Here is a 12,702-nt window from a genome sequence, read left to right as displayed (position 1 = left end):
GGGGCTTCTGCCCCACACAGCTGTGCCCTGGCACAGGACCTGCTCCCAGCACTGAGCTGCTCTGCAGAAGGAGCTCAGGCAGTTCCCCATTTCGGGCAGTGCAGCTTTCAGACACTGCTGCATTCATCCAGCCATTTCTGGCTGATTGTGCAGCTGAAGGTTATTTGACATCCACAATTTGTTCTCTATTGACTAAACATTCACAGGCAAACAATCCAGTACCAATTTAAGGCCAAATCCATAAAACCTTGATGTTGCTGACAAATGCAGGTATCACCATGCAGATCAGAGCCTTGCTGCATCATATCTGTTACAGAAGCTTTATACTTATTACAGTAAATCAGCAAGTGCAGGATGAAAAATATTGAGCCAAGCACTGCATGTTACCAACATCTAAACACATAATACATACTCTATTAACATCAAGTGGAAGTTTGCAATATATTATTAAAGTTTGAAAGTAATGTTATTTTTAATTGAAGCTGATGACAAACATCTTTCCACTATAGCCTGTAATCTCAGTAGTGCCTATTCCTACTCTTTATTTTTCTTTTTTTATGTTAAACACTGTGTGACATCCTACATAAAGGATCTTAGAGAGAAAATTTAAAGCCATCACTAAATTAAGAAGTCTAATTTCCTCTAAATGAAGAACTTAAGATGTTTGAATAAATGGGAAGACTCTCTTCTATAATACAATCAAGAATCACTGAATGGTTTGGGCTGGAAGGGACCTTAAAGATCATCTCATTACAAACCCCTGGCTTGTGCAGGGACACCTTCAATTAGATGAGGTTGCTCCAAGCCCTGTCCAACCTGGCCTTGGACACTTCCAGGGATGAGGCAGCCACAAGAAGAGAACAAGCAAAAGGGGGAGAGAAAACAAAGGTCCTTTAAATGGCTTAACTAAACCTGCAGTGATAAACAGCCATATGCAGTAACAACTAAGTGATTTTCCCCAACAGCACAGCAAACATCTTCATGCACAACTACAAGGAAAAGAAGGCGAACACACAGTTTCTCCTTCCCCATTTTTTTTTCCACTTCCACTTCCCATTTTTTCTCCCTTTTCACAGCACTCACAAAGTGTTAACTACTTCCTTGCTTTGTTATTGCCTCCTTCATCTTCTTTCCTGGACACAAAAGCAGGCAGCTGCTTCCTGGGGTCCAGACTTCCAGCTCATGACACTCCATTTCACTCAGTAAAGGAGAATCACACCTGACTTCCAGTTTGGTAAACCCACTTCGTGTGACAAGTAATGCTCTTCTATACACTTAGTCATTCTGACCCCAGGTTAACTTAAGTCTAGTTTTAAATTTATGCTTAGTTAACCATTATTTACATTGGGCTGCAATGGAACACTGCTCAGTCACATCAAGTATCAGGGGAATGCACTTAAACATGGATGTCCATGTTTACAAAAGTGAGCTTGAATTTTTTCCCAACAGTTTGTTTTCCTTTGCCAAAAGCATTATTTCTTCCCAAGGACAATCTCCTACCTCCATGATTATAGCTTGGCTTTTTGTACATCCCTGCTCACCATAGTAGCTGCTTCTCTCCTTTGAACTAGGCTGCCATCAGAACTCTCAGTTCTGTGCACAGTCTTGTCCTCAGTAGTCCCAACTTAATGCACAAGAGGTTTTACCACCATTAGTTTTCACTCTATTTCATCTCTGCCACTGATGCTTTGGTGAGGAGAACAATTCAGCCAGAAATTTCAGGAAATGCTGTTGGTTAGCATTTTTTTTCCAAGAAAATCAGCCACACTCTGTGCTTTATCAATTCTTTAAATAATTTAAATAGGGCAGCAGTGGATGAATCACAGAGTTGGACAAGTCAACCAGACAACACCATTAATGGAATCCTATGGAAAGGATTTTGGCTGTATCCTGTGGCTACCACCAGTGAATCTCCTCAGAAACACAGTGCTGCTAAGCTTGAATGCATATCAGAGTATTTCAAAAGTCAACAGCAAGCTACAGTCTGGTGAACTTTGAATTCATCTACAGTGTCACAAAATGGAGAGAACAGAGTAACCAATCTCATCACAATCACCAGCATTTTCCCTGCTCCCTAAGTGCTTGCATCTTGTTCCCTTTGCTTTAACAATTTTTCTTATTTACATCTGCTTTTTTCAGGAGGATCAATTTGGAAAAAATAACAAAACAAACAAACAAACAAAAAAAAAACCCAAAACCAAAGCTGCTCAGTGTCTCCTTGGATTTATGAAGAGGGTTATTTACTCTACAGGCTGTGGGCATTTACTCAGAGCAGTCACTGCTTGAGCAAACAAGAGCAGGGTGATGGCAGCACAGAACTGGGCAAGCTGAAGTCCCCAAGAAGTGGGCACATTCCTCCAAGTGGGTTCACAACTGGATTACACCGCTGCCACCCTAGGCCAGCCTAGGTAGATCTCCACACCCTGCAGGCACAGCAAAGCTTTTTGAGCATTTCACACCTCTGAGCTCAAACAATGCAGCTGTCAAACGCTTCACGCGTGTCCGTGCCCCTTTCATTTCACCAGCCTGTCCCTCCTCATTACCTGCAAGATAAACACCAACAGATAATGTTTCAAGCACAGAGGCTCCTCCGGCCTGGAACCAGACCTCCAGCACAGCCACCTATTCCCTTCCACAGCATTTGAAAACAAGTCCCCAAAAATGTCAAGTCACATAAATCTTCCTGACCAGAGCAAGACTGAAAATATGAATGAGCCTTCGTATTTACACAGGAATATTTCTGCCAAGTTTCTCCACGCTACCACGTCTCATCATTTGTATGATATAACCAGAATATCCAGAACTGGATTACACGTGGCAATTCCACTTGACAGTGAGCTTTTCAGTGTGTCTTCCCAGTAAAAGAAAATTTAAGTTGAGGATATTGTCTGTTTCAGTAAACCAGCAGGAATCTGCTGTTCTGATGAAATAAAAATATTTCCGATTGAGAGCCATTTAGGGAGAGATTCTGATATGTATTTCATTTTACAGGAGACCCCCTAGATCATTTGCACTCTGAGCACCACTAATATAACCGTTCTCTTAAAATGTAAACATGTGCTAAACCCAGACAACAGACTGATTTTCTTTCAAGATAATTTAATTGCTGACTCATTTGCAGTGGGAGGAAAAAAAATCCCTGTGACACCTTATTATAAGTTTATCACTTCGCCTACAGATTTATTAAAGGCTGTCCTCTTAAGGCAGAAAAATGGGAATAAAGTATGACTCAACTCTCAGGAAAAAACAACCAACAAAACATCACAAAACAACCCTACTGCATTGTTCTCTTTGATGAAGTAAGTTAATATATAAAAGAAAACCATTACATTAATTCCAAAATTCCCCCAGACACCACTAGTCTGAGATCTTGTGCTGTCTTGCTGTTTGTCTTGGGGCCAAGAATTGAAGTGCAGCTTTGAGAGCACTCAGGCTGCAGACCACCCCAGGTACTCTGCTTCCCGGTTTCTGACCAGAAAGAACAAATTAATGATAACCTAACACACTTAAGAATTCAAAGGAAGGTAACAAAAGTGAAATATAGCTCGACCAAGAAGGGGATGTGGAAGAAACCAGAATGAAGCCAATGTTTGTGAATTTCTATAGGCAACGGCTTCTGTAATTTACCATTGCTACAGGTATGAGGACCCTGCCATTTAAAGCAAATTGGCATTGTTACGGACATTTTCAAGAGCTGAAATAATCACAAGAGCATGGAAACTCACTTCCACATGCACAGCTACAAGACAGCACTACAGTAATTTCACAGGTACCAGAAAAACTTCAGAAATAGCAGCAACTCACACACAACTCAAGAGTTATGGATGTGAACAAGAAGCAAAGAAGGGAGTTAACACCTGATTTCTTTCCCAGTGTGGTTTCCTATACCTTGCTACATAATCTGGCCAAACAAACTGGTTTACAGAGAATAAACTGGGAAAGAGAACAGGGAAAAACTTACTTTCAAGGAATAGTAATTTTAAAATTCGAGTTGCCAGAACAGCAGCTTGTAGGCATGAAAAAGCAGCGCTGTAGAGTTGCCCCTCAAAGGCTATAAATCTTAATAAATGGCCTGGAAAATACTGTTGCTAGATCTATGTATGGAGAGATTGGGATGATAAATATATAGTATAACAAATAATAATAAGAAAATACAATTAACATCTTTATTTGATAAGGAACAGGATACAGATCCTATTATATGGAGTAAGGTTTCTACAGCAATTTAATAGGTTCTCTGAGAACAACAGACTAGTACTCCCCCAAGCCTCTAGAATTTATTTCTTGACAGAAAATACTGCTGAGATTCTATATATTCATATTTTTTGCTACCACTTGTCAACTACATGAATTCCTGAACAGTTAAAAAGGAAGAAAATCCTCCTCCAGCATGAAATTTTCAAATGATTTAAAATATTCCAGGGGTATAAGCAACACAGAATGGGAAAACTTGACTAAGCCTGCAGTTACAATCATTTAAAATCACATTCTGTACTGGTGGTCATCTGACAGGGTAACTCAGCACTCCCACCTCACTGTGAGCACACATGCCTTTTACCCCCACCATGCCACCAGAGCTTTTGACAGCAGTGACAGCATCAGAAGTGATACAGGAAAAAGTTGGAGGGTGGGAGGGGAGTGAGTCTCAAACCAGGTCCAAAGCAGACCACACCTAGCACTCAGCTGAGCACAGAGCAGCCCTGACACACACGTGGCAATGAACACACGGATCAGAGTAAACTGTGAAAAAAAAGTCAGATCGATACCCTTGGACTCTCATATTATTACTGTGTGGTCTACACCCTTCCTTTATGCCAGCTCTACTGCTTATCAGGTCTTTCACTCAATTAAACTAATTAATTCAGCAGTGAGTAGTTCTCAACTGGGTGACTGAGCTGAACTGGGCTCAGTGATGGGTCCAATGTGCAGAGCTGGCACAAACAAAATGAGGGAAACACGACTGTGGGAGCAGGAAGAAAAGAGCAGGAACACTTCTTTCAGCAGCAGCAACCTTCTAGACTGGCTTAGCTGCAACATGAAACCACAGCCTATGGGTACAGCCTGATTATCAGTTTAACCTAAGTGCTTGCTGTCTGCCAAAAGAAATAGTCTGGCCTTCCTTCTGTCCCCCACTCTCCCTTGTGGCAACTGATATTGGTGTAGTCATGCAGCAGAACTTACTTTTTAAAGACTTGATGACTGATATTTGTAAGCGATAAATGACCTTTTTCAAATCCCGATTTCCATTCAGACTCTCCAGGGGAAGCTGACAAACTTAATTGGTATTAGGAAGCAAATTCCAAAGCTCAGGTTTCCCACCAGTGTTTGTACACACTCAGGTTTTGAACAAATGCAGCTGAAAGAGTTGCACTGCACTGCAGTTTCCAGTACAGAAGTAAGTGCTTAGACTGGTACAAAACCTAGGGCTGTCGATAAAAACATATCAGAAAACATTCCTATCCCACAATAAGATTAGGCTCACATTTACTCTTACTTGAAAGCAAATACAGTTAGATTAGACATTGTAACAGGCCATTGCAGCCCCTCCTGATGGATCCTCAGCTAAATGTAATCCTCAGTGCCTCCAACAAATTTAACTCTGTAACATCAGGAGTTAAAGCACCAGTTTGAGATTTAACATCTTTATCTCTAGTTCATCTAAACTCCAACAGAAGCTGTGCAGACCAGCCAGACAGCTCTAATATCTTCACAGCTAGAAGTGTCACTCAAGCGCAGAACCCAGAGTTTGCCTAATTGCTTTCCCATTAATTTCACATGGGAGAAGATATAAACAGACATTGCAAGCTGGCAATTAAGAAAACCTTACTTGAAACCAATCTTTAAAAGAAAATTTAAAAGATGCAGTACATGACATAAAGATGCCAGTCTGTCAGATGATCAGAATTAACAGAGCCAAATTTATGCTTTGTATGTCACCAAAATAAACCAAGTAACACCACAGATAAAATGTATCAGAGGGATTTTGGCACAGGTTACTGTTAATGTAAGAGGAATGTTACAATTCTTGTGTCTGAAGTCAATGGGAGGCTAATATAAACTCCTGTAAGCCTTAGGAAAGAATTTTCTTAAAGGACACTGGACATGAAAATTTATTGTAGATGATTAAAATACTTACTGCTGGAGCAATAACTTCTAGCTCTCCTCTGTGTTTCTTCCTGTGTAGATTAAGGCAACGACACCGAACACCCAGATGTAAGGATTGTATTATACTCTGTGGTTTTATCTGCCTTACTGTTTGCAAGTTACTGCTTTGTTATTTTTTTAAGCAGCCAACCATGGTGCTGCCTCCTCATTTTGCATAGCTCTGATGCAGCATAGATGAAAATAAATCATTTCTGTTGGGCAGTATTTTAATGGTGACTAGCCATGTGAATACAAAGTTACCCTACCAAGGCAGGGGTGTGGGGGATAAACAGTTTTACAGGAAACACTCATCAAAAACGGTGAAAGAGCTGTTTCTCCTTTTGTTGTGCATATTCCTCTCCTTTGCTGCCATTTAAACAGCATTGCAAATCTTGTTGCAATTATTTGTAAGCTAAAAACGTGTATTGGCAGAAGATACAATACAAACCACACAGTCTATTCAGGTCACTGGCTTAAAGGCATGGGAACACCATTATAATCAACAATGCTGGTTTGGTTTGATCCCCAGGTAATCCTTCCCTCTCACCTCCAGGCTATTCCCTCTGGAATACACACAGTTAATGCTACCATTGCCTTCCAGTTATTGATTCCAATTCACTTTGCCATGTATAACTTCTGTTATTGCATTTTTGCTCCACAGCTTTACCAAAAAACACTTTCAAAAACCACAACATACAACAAGATAAATATTAATAAAATCCCACCCAAATTTAAATTTCTTCTCAGTGTGACTCACCACAGTAAGGCTTATTAAGTGCTTCTGGATTATTAAGTAACTAAAAATCAGACTGCCTTTTTTTTTTTTTTTTTACTCCAGGATTCTGGTTATTTTTCAGTTCCTAACCCAGCCAGACACAGAAGACAGGGCCCTTAACTGCACACAGAACCAAATGAGCAGATCACAGCAGCTCTGCTGCTTCCTGTCCTCCTCTCAGCTGATACCAATTTCAGAACTGCTCTGATAGCCAAAAGATGGAACACTCCTATTTTCTACTTCTATTTCCAAGAGGCAGAAGTTAACTTCCAGCAATGAATTTTTTGGAATCTGTGAGGCACTTACCTACTGCAGTTTATAAAGATACCAAGGTATTAAAGAATTAGATGTCAGCCAACCTCGTGATTAGGTAACTGAAGTTCACTGCCTCAAAATTCTATAATCTGTTCTGAAAAACCACTCAGAACGGAACATGTATAAGACAGGGCTGAAAAGCAGATAAGTAGTTCTGTGTACCAAGAATAAAGCACAATGAGATCTTCCTTCCAGAGTGACAGAGCCTGGAGAGCTTTTAAATAAAGAAAAATATATTTTAAAAAGAGTAAAAAAGCTAAGATTAAGCATAGCTAGGGAGCCATATTGCTTGGAAAAGACATTTTTCACTGAGGAAGTTTGTAGAGTCATGCAAGTTTCTCCAGAAGAGGAAGAACAGAGGGATGGATGGGTGAGATCCCACAGAGCAGAGCAAGGCCTGGAGCAGCCAAAACAAGGGGAAACCCCCAGACCAGAGGTTGGAAAAGGCAAGGAGAGCAATATTAAAGAAGCTGAGGTGGTGGCTGGGAAGGAGGGCTGAGGAAACCAGAGGACCTGCTGAAGAGCAGCAGTTGCCCAAGACATTGCCAAAGGACTGACTGGGTGTTTGACCAGGGAGGGAGCAAACACCTGAGAGCAAAGAGCAAGCAAGGCCACATTTCTGCTCTTGGCTGCATGGAGCAGGAATTGCCAGAGGAGATGGAAACAGACATAAAAGGTGATTCAAAAGCTTTTATTCTTCCCCTTCATTGTACTGAAGGAGCCAGGCCTGGGAAGAGAAGCGCAGGATAGGAACAGGAAGGAGGGAAGCACCACCACAAGTCAGCTGAACGCCAAGGGGAGTTGTGGCTGAGAGAAGGAGACATGAATGGGAAAAAAAAAATAAATTCACACAATTCCTCATTATATCAGTGGTCATGCTGCAGTTCTGCACTCCTAGGGTACTACAGGCACTGCTTACAGAGCAGTATTGCTTACAGAGCAACAGGACAACTCAGAATTTTCTCAGGTACTTTCCAGGTAAAAAAAACCCTCCTCCTTCTAAACAGCACAGAAATATTAACCTAGGGTACACTGCTCACTTGTTCTTCCTATGCCAATTTGCACAAAAATATCAAATGATTTAAATTTTTCCAGACATAATTCATCCTCATGCCTAACTGACTATACTATGACTAAAATGACACAATGCTTACCCTATTTATAGAATAACTTGTGGAGGGTAGTACCATTAACTCAGCCACTACTAAATCAGCCACTAAAATCAACTCTGTAAGTAAAGGCTGAACCACTGACAAGTACCAGACCTTTGATGTAGATGTTCCTCTGAAATACACACACAATGGCTTTCACAGCAGCTTTTTTAGTAAGTGCTGCTTATCAATGTTACCAGTTCTTACCTTGAAAGACTTCAGTCAGAGTAAAGCCATAACCTCAAATTCAGGCTGTTGTTTTTTTTTAAACCACATATTTGGTATTTTTTAGGAAGAGTGTAGTTAAAATACCTACTTTAGGATTGAAAACTTCACATCTGAGAAGCACTTTTATTAAAATGCCTGGAGTGAAAGCCCAGCAAGTCTGCCAGTCAACCATCACCCATAATGAAGCCTATGGGATTTGGTCCACTCCCACACTGACAGAAATTGTTTGGTTTAGCTTCTTGAAAGTTTTAAAACAAAATTCCTTCTTCAATCACTTTCAAGGGAGTGCATACAAACTAGTTTCACAGTGGGAATCCAGTCCACCCACCAAGGGCTATGGGAAAGCAGTTAAGCATCCCGAGGCACCAGGCCAGGAAGGGAAGAAAACACACTACTAAGTCCATCTTCTCCATGACAATGGTGAAGTGGCCAAGAAGAAATAAACATGGGCAAAGAATTTACATCTTCCAGCATCCAAAATGCAAGAGAGAGTCAGTCCATAGCTTAAAGCATATTCATTGTGCCTTCTGGCAGATCAACAGGTAATGATAAAGAACATGGTCAGGGTATTTTGCAAAATTAGGAGATTTCCAACTTGACTTTGACAGGAAAACAGACACCCTGAATATGGATATTCCCATTTCAGAGCAAACTGAGCTGCTGAGTGGATCAAAACTTCCTTAGAAACATGTACATTCAAGGCGTCTGTTTTGTTTTTGAAACCAAATTCCAGATTTGTCCACTGAAGTGACAGAAAAACACATAGCCTAAAAAAAATAAGTGTGAATGTGTTTTAATTAAAATGCATTTTTATTATATTAGCAACAATATAATAAAAATGTAGTAATAATACCAGTAATTATTGAGTAATAATAAAGCAAGCACAGAGCAAAATGAAAGTGAGGGAAGAAATTTTTTGCCTCTTGGAAAGTACCAACAATTCTGAAGTTATTCCCCAAGAGATAAGAGTTTGACATTTGACAGTTGCATCAACAAGGCAGAGCTGAACATTAGCACTCATGGCCAGTCCCCTACAAACCACACCTAGCTTGGAGATGAGTAATAGCATACTTTTTTAGATACTAACTTTGTTTAAAAGTTATATACTTACAAGGAAAATAACTAGAAATATAAAAGCACCTGAAGTTTTGTTAGTTAATTTTTTGTGTGACACCCCTGACCTCTCCATGAGCAACATTTGGCCCTGGAGCATGTGTGACAGTGACAGCAAGTCCCAGTTCTTGTTGGGATCCTGGATTATTGACACAGGGACACAATGGGGATCACGGCACTGCTGGTGGCACCAAAATCAATATGGCAACATCCTCCAGTCTTCCATCTACAGCTGAGCAGTTCTCTCCACTGAGAGCTGGCACAGCCTCCCACCACTGACAGACTGACACTTTTTACTGGCTTAAGTTACTCCAATACTGGATCAATTCCTTGTGCCAGCAAGTTCTTATTAAAATATTTGATAGACTGTGCCATTAACAGTTTATCACTGAACAATATCAATGGATATGCTAATTATCAGTCTGACTGCACTAATGGTTTAAGTTCAGAGCAGTAAGAAGAGTTTAATAATTGGCCTATCATTCTAATTAACTTTAGTATTGAAGAAATCATGTTTTATGTTACTGCAGTTCCTTTATCGAAGTGTTTTCCAGAAATGAGAAGGAGAATTAAATCCTGAGCATTCTGACAGGGAAAAGCTATGCCAACACATTTTGTTTGGCAACCTTACATTCGGAGATGGCAAGCACCCAGATCCAAACTAAACCCAGGGAGCCTGAGAGGTTTGAATTTTGAATGTTATATTCAAAGTAAAAATATTTTGAAAAATAAGACATTACAGCTGTGGTAAAGCAATCTAGACAACACACATAAATTAAAATCTCTCCAAAAAAAGCCCTTTGACCAGGATCCGCAGGCAGCACACACCTATCTGCAGCACAGGTCAAGATCATGAGCTTCCAGCACAAAACACAAAGCTCCAGCAGCAGCCGAGGGCTGCCCTCGGCCTCCCTGTGATTCTTATCATATAGAAACTCTGTTACCCCACACACTGGATTAGAGGGTTATTAATGTCTCCACTAATCCAAAGTACAAACCAGGGTAGGACACAACACCCATTCTTTTCCTATTTCTCTGCACTATTCCTTCCCCTATTCTTGGGCCCATTTTCGATTCAGTGCAGGCTTTAGAATAGAAGGCAGTTTCTACATTAATTCCTCTCGTGTTGTTCCATATGTTATTTCTACCACAGCAGAAAAAGTAGTAGTTTTATACTTGCTTTCCACAAAACAAATTATAGCTGATGTGTCTTGCATGAGTAAAGAATGCATAAGTTATTTGTAATCAATACAAGTAATTATAAAAAGCCATTATTTTTCCTTAGGGGAACATACTAATCCAGTTCTATTTTATCACATGTAATCTTAAATTGGAGGTTATGCTACTCCTTTAAGGAATAAATTCAGTGCACACAACTAAAGATATGAAATAATTAATTTCTTGAATTTTTTTCCACGTTAAAATAGAATAGTTTCAAGGCACACTTTTGGTAAGCTACTTACAAACAAAATCAACACAGATGAGAACAACAGTAATCAAAGTGGATAAAAACCCCAGACTGGTCCTATGGCTGCCAAAGGAGGATGGGGAGAGGAGCCATTTTAGGAGCTCCAATTCTTTAGTGTAGGACACAGCAACCACTTTCAGAATTCACCCAACTTTCCAGCCAGTCCCCTTCTCTACAGCATCCTCATCTCCCCACAGCTCGGGAGCAGGAAAGGGATAGCAATCCAAACCTCCTGTAAGACAGGCTTCACCAACCTATCAAACCACTCAGTTTACTTGCACTTTTTTAATAGCAACAACACAAATACATCCAACGTGGATCTTCTAATACACTACAAACCTACAGCTACCTTTCCTGGTCAAGAGGCAGCAAACATTTGTACGCTGCACAGTTCCCCTGCACACCTGCAGCGAGACAGTCTGTGAGAGCCAAGAAGAAAATTTGCTGGAAGTTGTTCTGCAGCCCTTAGAAGAACAATAAACAATGGTTATTCACCACAAAGTACAGGAGAACAACCCCTACCTACACGGACCTTATAAGCATGACAACAGGGAAACTCACCTTCCCCTCAGTGCTCTCAAAGGACAAGCCAGCAAGGACTGATCTTAATGTAGGGAAAACCCCACAATCTAAGCACCTTGATCACTAGAACTCTCAAAAGGCAGGCTGAAATCCCTAAGGACAAGTCCACTCTCGTGTAACTCCACAAAAAGGAAAAAAAAAAAAAAAAAAGGCCCATGCAATTCCCTAGACATGCATAATTAAGAATACATCACTGCCCTTTTCTAACAGAGTGCTTCCCCAAGGAAACTCAAATGTTCTCCAAAAGAGGAGAGCCCGGGCCTAGTCCAATAGCTGGGTAAGCACCAATCCTGTAGGATTCAGCACATCTCTCCAGTTCTCCTATATCTACATTATGACCAGTCTCAACCTAAATTCCTATCTTTCTTACCCCTTCCCATACAGTAAACACCATCCCTTCAACCTCACCTTCCAAGCGAAGCATTACCTACAACTTTTTTTATATGCACACAGCTCTGTAACCTCTTCCAAGGTAAAAAACGTTCACAATTCCTCTCAATCCAGAAAGAAATAACCTTTCCACAGCAGGGACCTTCAGGGAAAGCTTAGCTTCTTTCTGCACAGGTACATACCACCTTGAGAGAAGACCTGTTATTTTCTTTGTCTTTTCCAGCAAAGGAACGCACTGTTCACACCGCACATCCCGACCTGCACCTTCCGAGTGCCTTTTCGGACACAGCCAAACATCCCCAGCCGTGGCCAAATCAGTGACGGCGTCCCAACCGGAGGATCAATGTCTACCTGGATACACCGCCACCCTTCCCCTCCTTCCCTGCCAGGGCGGGGAGGCCTCGTCCCATCGAGGCTGGGCTCCCCTTCCCCAGCAGCAGCGCGTCCTCCCAGCGTTATCCCCGCTCCGTGCGCGCCGGGAGCCGCCCTTGCTCCACATTTACAGCCTAAAAATCCACTTGCGCTGCCTCCCGCCC

The 12,702-nt window shown here is 41.1% G+C and overlaps 1 protein-coding gene across 1 annotated transcript in view; it reads right to left on the bottom strand.

Annotated features, from left to right (window-relative positions):
* RABEP1 (rabaptin, RAB GTPase binding effector protein 1) overlaps positions 1 to 12,702 on the bottom strand; it is a 44,641-nt gene that overhangs the window by 31,709 nt on the left and 230 nt on the right. The gene's annotated exons all lie outside the window — the stretch shown is intronic.

This window comes from Motacilla alba, chromosome 19, assembly GCF_015832195.1.
Source record: "Motacilla alba alba isolate MOTALB_02 chromosome 19, Motacilla_alba_V1.0_pri, whole genome shotgun sequence".
NCBI classification, from domain to species: domain Eukaryota; kingdom Metazoa; phylum Chordata; class Aves; order Passeriformes; family Motacillidae; genus Motacilla; species Motacilla alba.
This window is presented reverse-complemented; position numbering and strand designations above follow the sequence as displayed.